This window comes from Sciurus vulgaris (assembly GCF_902686455.1).
Source record: "Sciurus vulgaris genome assembly, chromosome: 6".
In the NCBI taxonomy this organism is placed as follows: domain Eukaryota; kingdom Metazoa; phylum Chordata; class Mammalia; order Rodentia; family Sciuridae; genus Sciurus; species Sciurus vulgaris.
In genome coordinates, this window is record NC_136466.1 from 95,131,538 (window position 1) to 95,151,628 (window position 20,091).

A 20,091-nucleotide genomic window follows, 5' to 3' on the forward strand; every position below is an offset into this window, starting at 1 on the left:
GAATGATTGATTCTAACTATAATGGAGAAAGACTGTTGTTACACAATGGGATCAAGAAGGGTGTTGATGAAAACTCACTAACCTCTGGGATGCCTCTTAATACTGCCATGTCTATCACCTAAAGTTAAAGGAAAGCCACAGCAATTTAATATTGGAAGGAAGGAGTCCACTTTCTCAGAATAGAGGTATGGGTAAACTTTTGGCTGAGGGCAAAATAAACTTGAAATTGATGGTAGATATGGCAAATAATCATTACAAATACACCATCAAGAGGAATTGCAGAAATAAGATGGTAGTGTCTACCCAAAATATGTAAATATGTATATTTATGTATTTTTCTAAATTGTCTTTCCATTTCTAAGCTTACTTATACAATGTACTTTAGAGGTGGTTTATTTTATGTATTAGCCTATAGTTTGTAGAATGTTGAGACAAGGTCATGGCATAATTCCAGGAGAATTGGACAGCTTCCAGAAATCCTGAATTTTAAGCTGGATAACACCTCAACCATCTCCCTTTATACGGGGAAGGACAGTTACTTTAGGCTAAGTGGGAACATTTTTTTTAGGAACTTTAAGTATGGTGAGAAGCCTGTAAGTTGATGTTAGGCTGCCAAACGTTTGGCTTATAGAAGACATTCATGATTCATTTTGGCTACACAGTAACCAAACCCCTTTCTATATTTGGGGAATTCTCCATTTATGAATCTTGATGCGGGGCAGAAAGTCCATCACTATCGAGTCTGAGAATGCTGGACATTTAGCAGCTTCCCTTGAGACAGGTTCAGAGCTGGACTTTGACCAAAGAGTTAACGATGCAAGAAACCAAGAACAGGGGTCCTTTTCCCTTGTGACTGTGGCAATGACAGCAATTATTTCCTTATGAAAAATAAGGCTCCAACTTAGTTTGGAATTTTTCCTTTGGATTCTTAGCCTGAAATCAGGCTCTGTTGCTGTCCCAATGAATCTATAAACTACTCAATACCCTTTTAATAAACTCCCTTTTTGCTTAACTCTAGTTAGATTTGCTGGAAACCATGAATCCCAACTAATATAGCATTCATTTAGGTAATACCTAGCATTTTGGCATTTTTTAACTTCTTTTCTAAGTTTTTAAAAATTGTAAAAGTCAGCCATAGATCTCATATTTTAAAGCATTTTAATGTTAAGAAAATTGCATTTATTAACATCACTACTTTTAGGAGCTCCAGGTGGAGAATCGTCAGGGTGAGAGGAAGCATACACTATGCAGTAAGACCTCATGAATTCAAACGAAATGGAAAGACTGTGTTCACCAACATGAATACCAACTTTGAAAGTAACAAAGTGTGTACAAGTGACTGCATCTAAACACCATCAAAGCACTACCAGAAATGCCAGAAATCTACTAGGAATGACTAAATATCTGCCAAGCTAGATTTATAGATCACATCACCATATAATCAGGTTTTTGTTGTTATTTGTAAGGACTTTATAACATAAGATTCTTTCTGTTTCAAATAATAGAAATGCAATTCAAACTGGTTTAAATATAAAAAGAGAATATGCTGACACACAGAATTGAAAAGTCCAGGGTTAATTTGGCTTTGTAACTGCTAGATGGACAGGCTTCAAACAGGGCCAGACCTCAGTCTACCTCTCCCCATTGCATGGTGATGTTTTCCTCTGTTAGTTTCCTTCTCAGGAAACTCAGATATTTAGCAAGATAGCTGCCAGAAGTCCTGGGTCTACTTTCTGTCCTTTCACCAATTCTGTGAAGAAAATAATGTTTTCCCCAATAGTTTAAAATTCTTAAGACTGATTCAACTTTTTCCAGTATGAACCCTGTGCCTATTTGTGGCTAGAGAAATAGAAGCCACTGAACATCTAAGTATCATAGACCTGTTACGTGAACCCAACAGTGGCTTCAGTTATATTAAACTTCAAGGAAGTTTGTCCATTAAATAAAGGCCTTTAGGATGCTATCATCAGGAGAAGGAGGAAAGGATGTTGGTCTCGTGGAAACAACAGTCATTTCACTAGAGGACCTTAAATTGCCAGCACTACTTGGTACATCAAAACTCCTCTACAATGGTACTAATTGCTACCAAGTTCTTCTTCCTTGGGGACCTATTCTGTTGCCAATAAGTGTCAAACTTATTCCTTATATTAAGTTATACTTTGCTTTCTTGGATTTTAAAAACACAGTCCTACACTCTGTTCTCTGAAGTATATAGCACTTGCCTCCTTGAAGTACTTGAGGTCAGATACTGTGCAAAGCATGTCTCCCATGTCATATTCTAGGCTCTTCACTGTTTCCTTAATGACACATTTTCCAGACCCTTTTCTATCTTGGACACTTTTCTCTAGGCATTTTCTTTTTTTGTCTATGTTGCTTTTACTAAAGTGACATAAAAAAAATACTATTATACAATAGCACAATAAGGAATCAAAGTTATACCATGAAATGCAGACTATCCTTCGGATAACCATGACCCATCTTTCTAAAGCAGTTTGATTTGGTTAGAATATCAATTCTTGGATTGGAGGCAAATGAGGTGAAATAGGCTGGGTTTTGTTATTGTTGCTTGTTTTCCTAGAGAAGGTCTCAAATGATGCCTGCTGGGCTAGTGTAATAATTACTAGTGTACCGAGCATCTTTTCATTTTCAAAACTTTGCTCAGGCTAGTCTTGAATCCCCATCTGCATAACCCTATCTATGGTTTACAATTTATAAGTGGATTGTAACAGAAATTCGAGCAATGTGTTTGATGTAGCAAAGCATACAACCTGTCCAATTTTGAATTTCAAAATGTGCCCATGGAGCCAGGGAGTCTCCATGTGGGATTTACTTTCAAATACTCTTGGTTGATCAATACTAGGTAATGATGCTCCACACATTTGTCTTGCATATTGAAGTTATTCAGAATGCAAAGTGACATTTGTGGCACCGTCAGATGTTGCAAGTTCAAGGGGAAGAATACCTAGGAAGGCACAGTAAGTGTGCACTATGACTTTGTAACTCAAGGGATTCTGTTTTATCATCATGTTGTAAATATATTGGCCATAAAATTGCTGTTAGTTGATTAATTTACTTAGATTTATGTCTCCTGGCTTACTATCTGCTATTTGTATGACTTGTTCTGTAACTTCGCCTTTCTTTTCTTGCCTTCTTTTAGAGTGTTTTAAAAAATGTTTTCAGGTTTCTATTACCTTGATAAGCATACATTCTTTTATTTCTTTGATTGTTTCCCTGGAGGTTGCAACATATACATCAGCATACTAATCAAATTTTAATATAAATTAGTACCAAACATTTAGTTCAACTCACTTTTTTGTAAAAGAGAAAAGTTGAATCAAAAAGGATAAACTTTGGGCTACAGTTGTTGTTATGGGGAGCAACTTAAGAACAAACCAATCACCACTGAGAAGTTCAAATTTGAGAGTCTTTATTAAGCCGGCCAGCTGACTCATACAATGCCCCAAAAATGGCTATTGGGAGAACAACCCTGACCATAGGGTTGCAGGGGTTCTTATACCAAAAATCACACCATTCATAAGTGTCTGTTGCTATGATTTGAAATTACAAACTAACATCATGAAATCATCAACAGAGGGGGAAGTGGGTGGAAATGACCCTACCTAGGTATAAATTAAAGAATGGTTACTAACATTCATATAATCATTGTTGACATCACCGTCAACATGGTACATTGTTTAGGAGAAATAGGAATCAAAAGAGAATAATTTTTCATCACGTAAGAATTGTCATTTTGTATTGCTAAACATGTCATACTAAGCAACTGATGATGGGTACAGAGGCGGGGTGTTCCCACGGGAGAAGCTCATTTCCTACATAACATGGAGTCTCAGAGCAAAATGGAGTCTGTTTAGTCATTGCCCACATAGCCTGGCCTGTAACATTTCCATGGAGCCAAATCTGTCAGCCCATCACATTGTGTGACTCAGTGGTAGAGTGCTTGTGGAGCATGTGTGAGGCACTGGGTTTGAACCTCAGCACCATAAATAAATAAATAAACAAACAAACAAATAAATAAATAAATAAATAAGTTGTGTCCATCTATAATTAAAAAAATAAAATAAAGGATAAACTTTTTCTCTAAATTCATGTGATTAGATTTGCTGAAACAGATAAAGCACATAACTCCTTAGCCAGGAAGTACAGGACTTCTTCCTTTTCATTAATGGGGTTTTCTGTCTTTTTCCTTTTTCTCCATCCCCACCCCCAGCATAGATGGTTAAACCCAGTGCCTCTCACACTGAGCTACATCCCCAGTCCTTTTTATTATTTATTTTGAGACAGGGTCTTGCTTAGTTGCCCAGGCTGAGCTACAATTTGCAGTCTTTCTGCCTTAGTTTTCCAACTCAACTGGGATTACTGGTGTATAATATTTTACCTGGATGGAGTTTTCTGTCTTAATGGAAGTCATCAGAGAAACATTCTTAAAATCTTTGTTAATTTGTTTCTAAAGAAGAAACCTGATCCTACTGATTCATATTTCAATGGCCTCATTTTCTTGAATAGGTACAGGAGTATTCTAAATATAAAGGGACCACATTCTAATCATGAGATTTCCTTGTAGTAGTTGTAAAGAGAGAAGGCAGATTGAGTGAACTGGATGTAGGATGGACAGATAATTTATTTTATTTTATTTCTGAGGAAAAGGAAAAAGAACTTTTATTACTTTGCTAGCAGAAGAGAAAACATGGGGGACTCCTGTCTCAGAGACAATGATTCTTCCCATCAAGGGAAATAGGATTTTTAAAGAGGTGATTCAAAGGCGACATACCAGCTGTGCCCTGACAGGGACCATAATTCACTAGCTAATTGGGGAGATTCTTAGATCTTCTGGCGCCAGCCCTGAAATCTGAATTACTTTATTCCTCAAGGTATGTGCTCAAGGATAGATAACTGGGCCTAAGATGGGGAAGAAGGGTGATCCTGTTTCTCCAAGAAAGGGGAAAGAGAAAAAAAAAATGTCCATTTAAACATAATCCTCCATGGCCAAATATTTATTTTTTAAATTTTTTTAGTTGTAGATGAACACAATACCTTTATTTTATTTATTTATTTTTATGTGGTGCTGAGGACCAAACCCAGTGCCTCATGCATGCTAGGCAAGTGCTCTACCACTGAGCCACAACACCAGCCCCAAGGGCTATATTTAAAGCATGAAGTGGAACACTGTTACATTTCCCCACTGTCAATTTCTACATTCCATTTCTATGGAAGAATGAGCCAAACATCTTCAAGCTGCTTCCTGTTGAAAGAGGGTGAAGTTGGGGGAAAATGACCTGAAGTCCTTGTTCTCTATCAAGTTGGGACTTAAGGGTATTGAACATTAAGTTTTATGGTAGCAATTGGTAGGTAACTGGACAAGGCAGACATAGGACAGGGATCATGCTAGGACAATGATAAACAAGACAGCAAAGCATCATCATCATCATCATCATCATCATCATCATCATTAGGAGTAGCAGTAGCAGTAAATAATTAGCACAAAAGTAATTAGTGTTTTAGCCAATCTCTGAAAACTATGTAGACAAAACTCATAAAAGCTTAAGATAGGATTCAACATGCCATTGATTTGCGAGTGGTGGCCATTTAAAACTTTAAATACATTAGCAGAGTTGTTGGAAACATGTACACAACATTTAATTTTTATAATGGCACAGGTGTCCCCTTGAGCAGTAGTTAAGATATCTAATATCATCTGGACAGATAATTTATCACCTAAACTGAGACATTTCAGAGAGTGAAAGAGGGATCTATTAATAATTATGCTGGAACAACAGATGCAAACCAGAACTGTCCTGGGAAAACAAGGATAGTCACCTGAATAAATGTGTACTTGTTTGTTTTTTTACTAGGAAGCTGTGGAGGAGCGTTCTGGTAAAGGGAGTTGGGGTGGAGGCCTTATTGGACTTGTTGTATAAAGAATGTACTTTAAATAGTAAACAAGTTCTATGATTTGAATTTAATCCAAGCAAATAAAACATCTAGAATTTACACAACCAGAATTGTACATCTACTATTTCATTTGGGGACATCAGGTTAGTAACTATAGTGTGAGTCAGATCTCAAGCAGGGTAGGGAAAGTACAAGTTGTTTTGAGACACCTCAACTCCTCTCTAGTTCTATTACTAAACATGAAAGCAATGCAAATGTTTTTGTTTTCTTCTTGACTTGGGTCACATTCCATTGTGCAGTGATGTAAGAGTTTTAATCAAGCATAGAATAGTACGGAGCGATTTGGGAGATCCAGTTCTAAAACCTTGCATTTGGTCACAGGTAACCAGAATCTAAGAACATGCAACCATTTGATTTGCAAGGTTAATTGTATGCCTGTTTACTTTTGGCATATTTTCTAAGAGGTTAACCTGGGAAAGCAAAGAGTAGGTTATGGTTGCTTGTCTGAGAGAAAAAATAATAAGCACATGAGTCTTCCAGTACTTTTCCTATCACATTGGAAATGCAAGGTTGGCCACCAGCTCTTCTCTGCAAACAGCAGAGGTCTTTTGACTTCTGCTTATAGCCAGTAGTTTCCAGGTTGGATGCACATTAGAATCACCTGGGGAGATGTTCAACAATCCTGATATGCAGGCCACAACTTAGATCAATTAAATTATCATCTCTCGTGGTAGAACTCAGTAATCAGTAATTTTCAAAGTCTGCAGATAATTCTAATATGCAGGCAAGTAGGGAACAACTGTGATAGAACCAGCTCCATCCCCAGTTCTGGAATCATTTAAGGGCTTATTTGAGGAGATTTAACCCAGTGCTCCGACATGTCTGAAGGAGTAAAGCTAGTCCAACTTACAAATTCTTGTAACCAAACTTTTAGAGTTACAGAATGAAGTAAGAAAAAGCAGAATCATTAGTTTTGGAGTTGGGTGGTTTTATTTTTTAGACAGGATCAGGAACTTAAATTAGTTATAAGACTATGGCCTAGTTACTTATTCTCACTAAACCTCAACTTCCTGATCTGTGAAATGGACCAATAACACTTCTTGTTAGTCTGCTACTTTGCTCACCTTGTTAATGAAACCAAACTTTCTTTCTCATTTAATCTAGTTTTGGAAAACTACACTTCTAAATGTATTTAGAGCCCTATCTTGTTGACCTTACATTCTAGGACTAAGCCTCTGTTTTGTTTATGGGAATGCTATCTCAATGACCATAATCTCCCCTGACACCAGTTGAGTTTCAGGTCTTGAGGTCACTTCAATTCTCTTTTCTTGTCAAAATATCATAGCATAGGATCATTGTTATAGAAAAATTATTTTAATGTCATTTTGCAGGGTGACTGGCAAGGAAAATGGTTATTGGCTCTATGAAGTTATGTTGGATACTCATATATGCTCTACACAATTGTTTATTTGTTTTATTCTGATAATATTTTCAAAGTTCATTTTCTTCTCCTTGGCATACAGCAAGCACACCCAGAAGTCTATTTAGGGATCATCTCAATGTACCTGGTGAATTCCATGTTTTTCCACAAGAACAATTTATATGCTGTGTGACATGAGGGATCCTCTGGCTTATTATGAGCTAACTGATTTGGCTCCATCTGTCAATTTCTATAAAGACTTTTCAGGTCTGTGAGCAAACTGGTCTCAGAGAGAGCCTTGATTGGTGGCCTTGCCAGCAATCTGCATTACAGAGCAATCAGGGATGATTTTACCCTGTTGCCCCTTCAATGACTGTTCTTAAGTGTCCTGATGCCCCTCTGTGCCTTTCTAACGCCCTTTTCTTTATGGTTGCCCATTCCTTTAATATGACTTTCCTGATGCATAAAAGTGACTGATGCTATCTGGGGCAGTGAGTTGTATGTGGCTTGTCGGGGTGACCATGATGACGATGATGATGGTGGTGGTTGCTGTTTTGTCACTTTAGGGAATTCAGAAGTAATTCATTGTCTCCTGGGCATTCCACTCATGACCTGTTAATCTTGAAGTTGTCCAGTTTTCTTTATGGTGATGAGGGATAAGTTAATACAAACTTATAAAGCAGATAAAAAGCTAGTTTAGTAAATCTGCCTCCACTACTAGGCATCTAGTCGCCTTGTGCTGGTTTCCTAGGGTGCCCTCTGCTGGGCCCCAACTAGGTTTTATGATTCTGGTCAATAGTCCGTGAAACTCATGCCTTAGCTCACATAAGGAGTGTGCAAGTGCCACTTTATATTACACATCATTAGAATCCTAGTATTTGATTTTCAGACCAACAGTCCAGGTAAGCTAATCATTGTCAATGTGTTTTGTTGCATAAATGGGGAAAACCCAGCACCCCTGCCAGATCATCACATTCATTTCCACAGTGGCTTTATGATGATAATACTTCTATTTAGTGTCTAACTCACTGGTGACTAATGATGGGAATGGAAGCCAGGGATACAGGAAGAACTATGTTCTGAGAAATCAAAGAAGAAAATAGTTTCCAACAGGCAAGACCTTCTGGCTCCCCTCAAATTACACTGTGTAGGCAGCTGTCTTTTCTGGTTATCTAGCTATATGACCAACCCCCGTGGAGGTATTTTTCACCCTGCCAGCCAGAAGAATGAGCATCATTGTTTTCTTTCAGGTTTTTATGAAGAATGCCCTGAGCTCTTTGGATGGTATTATCTAAATCCTAATAACAAGTAAGTACATGGTATTGTTTTGTGGGCTAGTTTATCCATAAAGATGTGTGTAGAGTATACAATCATTGGCATGACCTTTGCTGCCTTGTGTACTTTCTTGTCTCCTGAAATCAGTTGGGCAATTCATGTCTGTAAGCACATTTCCCAAGAACTGGTTCGAGCCAGTCTTCATAAGAGGAACCTATTATGAAACCAGCTCCAGAGGATATTTACTTTGTTGAAGATCTTCTGAAAGATATACATAATTTGAAAATAAAATTGTTTTCTTTTGGCTCCTACCTAGCCCCGTGGACATCATTGACCCTTGGGTGTTGGTTGGAATTAGAGGGAGATGACAAGCTGGGCCTGATCTGCATTTTTGTTTAGCTTTTCTCCTTCTCTAAATGGATATTTGCATAGTTGTTGAATGTGTGTGTTTCACATTCAGGACAGCTAACCAGATAGAACTATCAAGATAAAAATGTGACCAACATTAGGAACGCAGAGAATATAATATAGCACAGTTTTTTTTGAAGGTTTACTTTTTTCTTATAATTTATTGTGAATTTTGTATTTTTCTCTTTAAAATAACCATGTTTAAGATAAAAATAACTTTTTAACATGGCTTTCCACTTGAACTGTTAAATCTTCTCTATCCAAATTTTCAGTTAAATAAATGCTCTATTGAGAAACATTATCTTTATGTCATGGTTCCTGATCTAAAATTGTATACCCCCAAGAACATGTGTGTTCAAATTCAGGAAACAGAAGCCCAGAAGAAGAGCGAGAGGGGGTAGTCTGAGGGAAGCACATCCTAAAGATCCACCAGTAGGTAAGGAGGACTCACATGACTTGTTGTGAATGACTTTCACAGGAGAAAACAGCTTGTGATAAGATCTAGTGCACAGTCCTGATGGGTCAGGGATCAGGGTTATCTACACAGAGCTGGAAATGAAGAGAAAATAAACTTAAAATGCAGAATCATCAAGATGGATGTGGAAGAGGAGAAATGTGATAAAACTAATGCAGATTTCTTGGGTTTCTTATAGACCTGTGGCACTTATGATGCACAAGGTAAATGGTCTAGCATATAAAGAGGGGAGTTCTGCCTTCGGGTTTTTCTCGTTCTCTCTCTCTTTCTCTCGCTCTCTGTCTGTCTCTCTCTCTGTGTCTTTATGTCTCTCTCTCTCCATCTCTCTCTGTCTCTCAGTAGTGGGTATTGAACCCAGTGGTGCTCTACTACTGAGCTACATCTTTGGCCCTTTTTTGAATCTCACAATCAAGGTTGGCCTTGAACTCGCAGTCCTCCTGCCTTAGCTTTCCTAGTTGCTGAAAGTATAGGCATTTGCCACCGTGCCTGACCTCTATCTATTTAATTTTTGCATGATATCAGATTCTCTTTCCTTTCTAGAATTTTAAAATGAATATCTTTTTAATCTTAAGAGTGGTGTATGCACTTGCTATTAATGTTCATATGTATTATTTACAACATATTTATTTTAGAAGTTAAATCATTGAAAAGTTATTTGAAGCTCAGAGTATGTTTTCCAATAGAAACAGTCTTAATAATGAGGTTTTCAAGCCAATCTCCAAAGTGACTTTAACATATAAGGTATCTGGAGTAGGTCTGGGATAGGGGTGTAGGTATTTGCATTTTTCCCCCACAGACACATTTTGATGCAAGTGATCTGAACAACACTATGAGAAACAGCATTATAAGAGCTTGAAGATTCTTTAAATAGTAAGAGCTAGAGACTGAGGACACTGGCTGAGAGCCAGGGACAGGGTTAAGAAGGTGATATAGAATATACAAAGTTGCTTATCCCCTCTTAGTTACCTAGTGCCTCTCCCCACCATCCAACAGGAGTAGTTATCTTGCAAGTAGATGGAACAAGTTGATCAAGACTAATGAAACAATGGGAGGACACCTGATCTAATCTACTCCAAATATTTTAAATTGAGAATCTGGAACTGGAGGCAGGTACGCCAATTAACTACTGCTGTTTATTCAAAATGAAAAGATTCCCATGAGATATGGGAAGCCGGGGTTGTTAAGTGAATAGAGAAACAGAGGACAGTCTGCAAAAAAAAAGAAAAATTCACAGGAAGAAGAGATGAGGAACTATGGATTGGAGGCGGAAAGGGAGAAGGAGATAGGCAAAGAAAGGAAGACATGGAGAAAGACAAGAAAACCAGGAGAGAATCTTCTCTGGAGCCTATCAACTTGCTGTGGCAGATGCCTATCCCTCCTGTGTCCAGTGGTGCTTTCTGTAAGTTGGTTTGTATCTCTCCAATGCATTCCTCTTTTTAACTCAAGCTAATTGTGTCCCTGAGTGAGAGGACAATTCAGAGTTTAGGAGAAACAAAGAAATGAGAAGTATCTTATTCTCTCTACTACCTCTTCTCACCATTTTTTTCTTTCTTTCTTTCTTTTTATTTTTACAGACTGCATTTTGATTCATTGTGCACAAATGGGGTACATCTTTTCAATTCTATGGTTGTACACAATGTAGATTCATACCATCTGTGTAATCATGCATGTACATAGGGTAATGATGTCTGTCTTATTCCACCATTTTTCATATCCCCCCTCATTTCCCTCTACATCATCTAAAGTTCCTCCATTCTTTTCGTACCCCATAGAGCACTAATCTCCAAAATTTATAAAGAAACATTCTTTATTTCTCCAGTCTCTCCTCTCATTTTGCTGTTTACTTTTCCTTCCCCCTGGTTGCCTCAATCCAAGATTGTTGAGGAAATTCAAGATGTTCTTTCTCTCCTAACCCTCTCCATCCTCTTCCCTTTCTATCTTTAACTTCTTTTTCTTCACACTACCAAAGGAGGGGAGCCTCCTTTCCTTTTCCCATCCCTTCACCTAAGTCTTGACCATCTCTGCCTTTAATGAAATTGAATATCCAGGGGGCTGGGGTGTGGCTTGCATAGCATATATGCGACCCTGGGTTTGATCCTCAGCACCACAAAGAAAGAGCAAAACAAACAAAAAATGTCCACCATAAATCAAAAACAAAAACCAAACCAAACAAACAAGTGTCCAGGATTGAGAGGAGAGGAGGGCAGACATTCCCAGTACTACCTGTGTTAAAATAGAACGCATAGAGTAGATCTTTTTAAAATCTAGCCTCAGCAACTTAATGAGACCCTCAGCAACTTAGCAAGACCCATCCAAAATAAAAAACAAAAATAATTGGGAATGTAGCTTAGTGGTAGAGCTGGGTTCAATCCCCTGTACACTCCTCCCCTCAAAATAAAATAGTCCATTTGCTAACTGCACTGAATTTTTTTATTGGTGTATTATGATTATACATTGTGACTTATTTGAACATGCACAAAACATGATTTGGTCAATTGATTCCCCAGTACTTCCCCAAACCCTCTTCTATCCCCTTCCTCAACTCCATTGGTCTCCCTTGTATTTTCATGAGGTCTCTTTTAAGACATTTTTTTTTCTCTCTTAATTCCACATATGAGAGAGAACATATGATCCTTGACTTTGTGAGTCTGTCTTATTTCACTCAATGTTCTTTAGGTTCATCGATCTTTCTGAAAATAATGTAATTTTGTTCTTTATGGTCGAATAAAGTTACATGGTATATCTATATCAAGTTTCTTTATCTATTCATCTGTTGATGGTTACCTAGGTTGGTTCCATAACTTGGCTATTGTAAATTGTGCCACTAAAAACATGTGTATGCATGTATCTCTATGGTGTGCTGGTTTTAATTCTTTGGAAAACATACCAAGAAGCAGTATAGATGGTTCATATGGTGGTTCTGTTCCTAGTCTTTTGGGGAACTTCCATACTGATTTCCATGGTGGTTACACTAATTTACAATGACAACAACAGCATGTAAATTTTCCTTTCCCCCACATACTTGCCATTAATTATTATTTGTATTCTTGATGATTGCTATTCTAACTGGAGTGGGATGAAATCTCAGTGTTAACTACACTTATTTTTTTACAGTTCACAGTAATAAGATATGTGTTTATTTGGTCATGATATAAAATTTTCTTTCCGACTACATTGAATTTTAAGGAGCACCTTCAGGCTAGCTCTACAGCATTTATATGTAACAAGAGTGTTTATTATTCCCTTTGGAATTTAACCTAATGTAGTGTTTTACTTGATGAAACACTTCTCTGGTTCAATCAACTCCAATTGTGCTAACTGGACCATTAAAAATTTGATGATCTTCAGTGAAACAGAGAAAGAAATGCAAATGAGAAATACAGATCTAGATTTGTTAATTCACTTGAAAGATAACATAAGTCGTACATAAGAGTTACACCTCTATGTTGTCCAAATTTTTATTCTGTTGAGAGGGATACATTAAGAATGCTCCAGCTTAGTTAGGCTTAGGTAATTTTTATGAATGGTCTGAATTATTGCAAATTCACCTCATCAAAGCTTAAAAGGAACATTAGTGGATTTTCCTTCTTGCATTTGTATGAAAATGGGAAAGATGTAGCTTAATATGAACTGACAGAAAAGACAACTTCTATTCTTACTGGGTGCTGCTGCTCACTGGGCTAGCTATAGGAATTTCAGTGAGGCATAATTTCCCTGATTCTTTTTTTCACTTTTATAAACTGTGAAGTCCTTTCTTTGGACAAAGCTGCAAATACATATGTTAGACAAAAGTATTGCCCAGATTGGATTTGGCTGGGGTGGGCAGACAAGCCCAGAATCCCTTTCCTCCTGCTCCTCTTCCCATGGCCCTGGGACTCTACCCATGCCATCCCACCAACTTGCCTCCACCCTAGCACATCCATGAAATCTCAGGGTTTTGCCAAATACCCCCAGAAATCCCTAGACTGGAAAGATCTCCGCACCTGCTTCCAGCTCATTAATTCTACAATGCTCCAAGGTTTTTAACGAAAACTCCACAAAAGGGAAAATATCTCATTTGCTCCTATTAGTGTTTGTGAAGGCTCTCTGATGACTCTGCTCTTTATGATTAAAGGGGCAGCTGGTGTGGGAAATTAGATTTTTACTGAAGCTGCCATTTTAAATGCTAGGAATCACTTCGTATGTGTGTTTGTTACAAAGAGAAGATTCTTCATGTTCCACAAGTCTATATTTGCATTTTGATGGAACTTCAGGGAAAAAGAATGTGCTCATAAGGTCAGTTGAAAGTGACTTTCCAGTCTTGCCTTGTTTACAGATGCACCTCTTCTTCCAGGACCTCAGAATGGGTCAGTATTGCTGCTGGTTTAGGGAGCCTATGCACACACCACCCTCCTTCCCGTCAACCTCCTCAGATGGTGAGGGCCTTTGGAGTCAGATTTGCTGTTTAGCAGAAAAAAAAGTCTAATCTGGATGGGAGAGTATTGTAAAGTTTTACCTTAGAATATGGACAAATGGGGAGACTAATACGCCTGTTCTTCCTGAGTCCTACTGTTGTAGGTAGAATGTGCCCCACAAAAAGTTATGTGAAATCTTAATCCTGAGAACCTCAGATTATGACCTTAGGAAATGTAGGTGTAATTAGTCAAGATGAGGTCATCTGGAGTAGGGTGGGCTCTGATTCAGTGTGCTCATGTCCTCATAAAAGGGGAACATTTGGACACAGGGGGAAAGTCACACAAAGGTAAAGGCAGAGACTGGGGTGATGCTACAGACACTGAGGAATGGGGAACATCCCCAGCACACGACCAGAAGCCAGCCAACAGAGAGGCAAGGAGCAGATTCTCCCTTACAGCTCTCAGAAGGCACCGACCCTGCTGACACCTTGAGTCTTCCAGCCTCCAGAACTATGAGACAATGCCTGTCTATCATATAAGCTGCCCAGTTTGTGACCATCGTTAGTAATTTTTTGTGGAGTGATTCCTAAATGTTAATAACGTCAGTAATAGTTTTACAACTTTTGCCTATGGTCGTATGTGCTACTAGTACTATTACTCATTTTGTATATTTTTCTTTTAAAGTATCTTTTTTAGTTAATTGGGTATAAAAAAGAAGAGAGAAGACTTTTCTTTAAGTGGACTTGCAGTCTCAGTACTCTAAAAAAACCCCTGATGATCTGGGTTAAAATGTAATAAACGTTCTTTATAATGTGTGGCTGATCTTGTGAGAAAAGAAGGGAAATTTCAACATTCAGAAGAATTTTTGACTGCCCCTGCCTTTTCCAGCTAAGTCAGCACCATCTTTACCTTGGAACACCTGGCTTTTCTTGAAGGCATATGGACAGATTTTTTTAATTGATTCTTTTTACTTATATATAACATTAGGATTCATTTTAGTATCATTTTAAAAGCAAAGACTATAATTCAGTCTCCAGTTCTTCCCCGTTCCCTTCCCTCCTCCCTCCCCTGTTCTTTTCCCCCTACTCTACTGATCTTTCTGCTATTTACTTACAGCTGTTTTTTTTTTTAAACTAGTGTCTTATGGATGTACATAAAGGTGGCATATTCATATATGTACATAGGAAATTTGGGTCAGATTCATTCCACTGTTCTTCCCTTGTCCCTTCCCCACCCCACAATCCCCTTCGTCTACTTCACTGTCTTTTTTTTTTATTTTGATGAAATTCCCCTCTCCCCTTCCCCACTTCTCTCTCCCACCTCCCGCCACTCCATTCCTTTATTTAGATTAGCTTCCATCAGAGGAAACATCTGACCTTTGACTTTTTTGGGTCTGGCTGCCCCATGACAAATGAATGGATAAAGAAAATGGAACATAAGAATGAAATTATACACAATAGAACATAAGAATGAAATTATGGTATTTGCTAGTAAATGGATGGGACTGGAGACTATCATGTTAAGTGAAATAAGCCAGACCTTGACACATTTTTATCACTTTACTGCAATGTGAAAGAAATAGCCAGAAGCAAAATTTTAAAAATATTATTATATAATAAATTTCTTTAATTTTGCCAAGTGGCAATGTCTTGGCAAGATACTTTTAATTATTGCAAGGCATGTATTATTTTTAAGTTGTTACTTAGCATTATTATGAGAGTATATCAGTGGAAATAAGTAAGTAAATTTAATTGCTTAGATTTTTCTCTAACCAGTGGGTGTGGTTGATTTAATTGATTTTACATAATAACCAAAGCAAGTGGTGGCTGACTTAGACAAATTTGATTTTTGCATTATAAGTAAATCATGCGTTTTTTTTTTTTTTTTTAAATCTCAAAAGTTAACTTACCACAATTGATAAAAGGATAAATCTCTTCCTCTTGCTCCTGGCATTTTCTAAGATCCATAGATCAGGTGTTATTTGAGATTTACTTATCGTGACTTTATTTAGCCAATTTCAATTTTTATATGTTAGAATTAAAAACAATTTAAAAATGACCATAGATACTGTTTCTTGTCAGAAATCTTAACCAACAAAAGTCTCTAACAATGAACAGACATATTTTGGCAGAGTAAATGTAGTAATTAAATAATTTTATTAGAGTTTGATAAATTTTAAGAGCATGATTAATTTTTTTCCTCTTGCTATTTCATTCCATGAAGAACATTCTAGAACTTTTAACCATTCCACTGAGACCTAATTTCCAATTACTTAACCGTCCCTTCTGGTTCTCATTTGAATCTCTCTAGATTCTATATGGGCTTTTAATTTATGGATTTTCCTACTAGTCTGTTAAGTGTGGAGAATTTAAGATCTATTGCTTTTCATTTGCTCATTCATTCAACAATATGGGTCAGCTCTGTAATAGATAGTGGTGAGAGAGAGCCAAAAAGCAGAGCCTCCCTCTGGCAGAGGCTGAATGACAGTTTGCCAAGCCACTTCTTCCTGGGTGCCCAGCTAGATTACTTTCCCCAGTTCCCCTTATAATGGGTGTGTCCATGTGCCTGAGGCAAATGACTTGTGGGCAGAGACTATGTGTGGTACCAGCAGGCATGGTCTATAAAATTTCCTTTCCCTTTTAAAAAATGAACACAAATTAAATCTAGATGAGCCACGTGATGGAACTTGGGACCCTGACTCATGCTTGGAGTAGTGCCACCTCACAATTAGGAACATCTGTTTTGGACTTCTTGTGGGAAAGAAATGAACCTCTATTATATTAAACTACTCATATGTAGGAGTTTGTCTCCCGTGGTAGGTAGCATTGCCCTAATTAATACTCTGCATTTACAAATCAGAGGATAGACTTTAAAAACCACTGTACAGTAGACTGCTTTGACAATGGTAAAGCATACTCTGATCCAAGCACAGAGGATGTCCTGGGAGTCAGGTATGGAGCAGGTAACATCTAGACTGAATTTTTCCTAGGTGTCAGGCAAGCAGAGAGGAAAGAAGTGTTCGAGACAGAGAATCGTATGCAGAAAGGCCCTCCAGTTGAGAAGGATCAATTTCAAAGAATGAAAAGAAGTTTGGGAAGGATTGAATGCTGATTTACTTGGAGGAGAATGGTGAGTCCTGAGTCTTGAGAGATAAAAAGGAGCTAGATGCTGCAGGAGGGCTAGACAATCTGACAGGAGAACAGGTGGGAAGAGGGCATTCTGGGCAGAAAAAAACCTGGACATACAAAACTCAGAGTTATCAGAGAGCATAATGATCTCTGGAAGGTAAACACAAACTGGTAGGGATGGAGTGAGGGAGGGGTGGAAAATAAGGTAGGAAGGAAGATGAGATTGGAGTGGAACCACAGACCCCTGATCTTCCTATCTCAATTCTGAAGATAACAAAGTGTCGTTAGGAAGTTTTAAGCTGGGGAGTAAGTGACATATTTTCACTTGAGAAATACTCTGCTGGTAAGAAGTCATGTAGAAGACAGATTAGGGTTTATGTCGTCTTTTGACATTGCAATGTTTTATTCTTTTTCCTACCAAAACCCAGAATGAGTTTCCCACTGAATTCCATCTTATTTGATAAAAGAAAAAGTTTCAGTGCATTTGATCATCATCAGTTGTATTAGATTAGGAAAGACTGGAAATGGGGAAGATTTCAGGAGCTATCAGTATTGCCCAATACAGTCTGAGCTAGGATGGAGTCAGAGGAAAGAGAGAAGAGGGAATGAATTAAAGAGACTAAACAACTTAAAAGGGGGGCTTAGGTGAAAGCAAACATCAGAGATGGCTTAAATCCTTTATCTTGAATGATTAAGGAGCTGCTAGTGATAGTCTCCCAAGAAAGGTTCAAGACAGAAGAAGGAGAAAATTTTTCAGGGGAAAGAAAATTATTTTGGATTTTGGAATGCTGATCCTGAGGTGATGAAGGCATGTCTAAGTGGAAAGATCAGGTTCTCAAAGGTCAAAAAAGGGAGGTAAATCGTGGAGTGTTAGTATATACAGATCCCGCAGAGCCTGAATGAAAGAGAGATTGTCCAGGGCCAGCCAAAGAAAGGAGATCTGAGTATGGAAGACACTTACACTTCAGCATCCAGCAAAAGAAAGGGAAGACTGAAGCAGGAGGAGAGTGATGCTCAGGGTGGAGCAGCTCAGTCTCAGCAGGCACTTGACCACAAGGAGGACAAAAATGGTGCACACCCAAGTCCTTGGAGAGGTTTTGGGAAATGTTTAGTGGAGCAGTGAGAGTGGAGATCAGATTGTGGTGAATGAGAGGAAGATATAGATGTGGAAACTTTAACCATCACTGTTCTTTCTAGAAATTTAACAAGATGTCTGGAGAGTGAGAGAAATGTAGGAGGGAGGAAAGATTCACAGGAAGAGCATTTGACAAATGTTTATTGGTATTGAGGATGACAATAAAGAAGAAGGCTTTGAAGGTGGAGAGCCCTGGGTACAAGGGTGGGGCAAACTCTTAAAAGAGCCATGAGGTACAGATGACGCTTCTTCTCATTGTTTATTTGAGCAGCTTGGCTCTGGAACACAGCCCTTGGTAACCACAAGTCCCACAGAAAGTCCCTTCCATGCTGACCATTCACTGTGAGCTTTGGAGTCAGTAGGACACCAGCATAAATCAAAGAGCAACTGCCCACCAGAGAGGGGTGTACTCAACATATAGTTTAAAATGGATTTATGAAATATTCCTCATTTATGTTTTGGAAAACAATTCCAAAAATCTGAAGTTAAATGAACTTAATCTGGGGAAATTAATGTTGAAAGGACTCTTTTAGAGTTCAAATATTTCAGTAATGGTTTTATTTTCCTAAATTCTACATATATCTCAAAAGACACGTCTGAGGTATAACACCAGTATGTTTTTATTTGTTTTGTGAATTAACGATGAAGAAAATAAGCCACTTCTCATTAAAAATAAAAGCAAAAACAAAACTCTTTGGACTCTGTGGATATATGTTGCTTGATTCCTACTTTTCTTTTTTTAGGGTACCAGGGATCAAACTCAGGGATACTTAATCACATTCAGCCTTTTAAAAATTTTATTTTGAGACAGGGTCTTTCTAAATTGCTTAGGGTCTTGCTAAGTTCCTAAGGCTGGCCTTGAACTTGTAATTCTCCTGCCTCAGACTCTTGAATGGCTGGGACTATAGGCATGTACCACCATGCCCAGCTTCATTCCTGCTTTCAACAAGTTTTCTAAAACTGTTAAATTCAACGTTTTTTTAAAAAAGAATTTTTTTGTCGTTTCAGTCAAATCAACAAAAACCAAATTTTTTTTCCATTTTGTCCCTACTTATCTATGTTTAAAATATATCTAATACCATTTTGCTTTTGTGGAGAACTTTAATGAGTCTAATCTAGTTTTGAATACTTCATAGAACAAAAGGCAACAAGGGATCTAAAGTCAGAGCATTCAAATTTGAGTCCCAGATTTGTCTTTCATTAAATTCTAGGTTCTCATTTGTGTCTCAGAAATAATAAATAATAAACATACTTCCTTACTGGACTATTTAATATCTGTGGAAAAGGTTTATATAAATATTAATTTAGATCTCTACAGTTCAAAAACAAGTAATGGGATAATAGCATTAACTGATCTGGAATAATCCCATTTCTATAGATAATATATATTTTACTAGGTAGACCACAAAAATCACCTGGCACATTTATGTAAGTTTCAAGAAAATTTCTTTTGACGTGCCAAGGGGATTTCTGGTATTGAGCCTCACAAGCAAAGTACAGTTTGGACAACCTTCTACACTCAGGGAGAAATGGACATTATCAAGAATTTAAGAAGAGGAAAAAAGCAAAATGGGCATAATGAGCCAAATAAATTGTCTTTGAATTGGCTTTATATATTTTTATGTGAATATTTCTTACCCAAATGATAATTTAACTTTGCTTTTATTCCTTTTTGTGTCTCCATATAAATCCAGCATTTGATTCTATTACACCTATTTCCCTGGAGTTAGCTTAAACTTTAATCTTTCAACAACATGTGTACTTTTTTATCGCCTACTCATTGTCTAGTCTTTCACTACCTGCACTACTTAGAGTCTGTGTCTTTATTTTCTCAGAGGTCAAGGCAACACCAGAGTCTTAAGTAGTCTGACACATGTTTTAGAGCCTTAATAAACATCTTTGGATCAATTTATTTGCTATGTTGAAAAAGTTCATAATTATCATTC

General features: G+C 37.6%; 1 long non-coding RNA gene across 1 annotated transcript in view; it reads left to right on the forward strand.

Annotated features, from left to right (window-relative positions):
• LOC306663111 overlaps positions 1-20,091 on the forward strand; it is a 52,349-nt gene that overhangs the window by 28,474 nt on the left and 3,784 nt on the right. The window contains exon 2 of the long non-coding RNA XR_013764356.1: positions 8,581-8,638. This is a non-coding gene — a long non-coding RNA (uncharacterized lncRNA). The remainder of the gene's footprint in view (positions 1-8,580; positions 8,639-20,091) is intronic.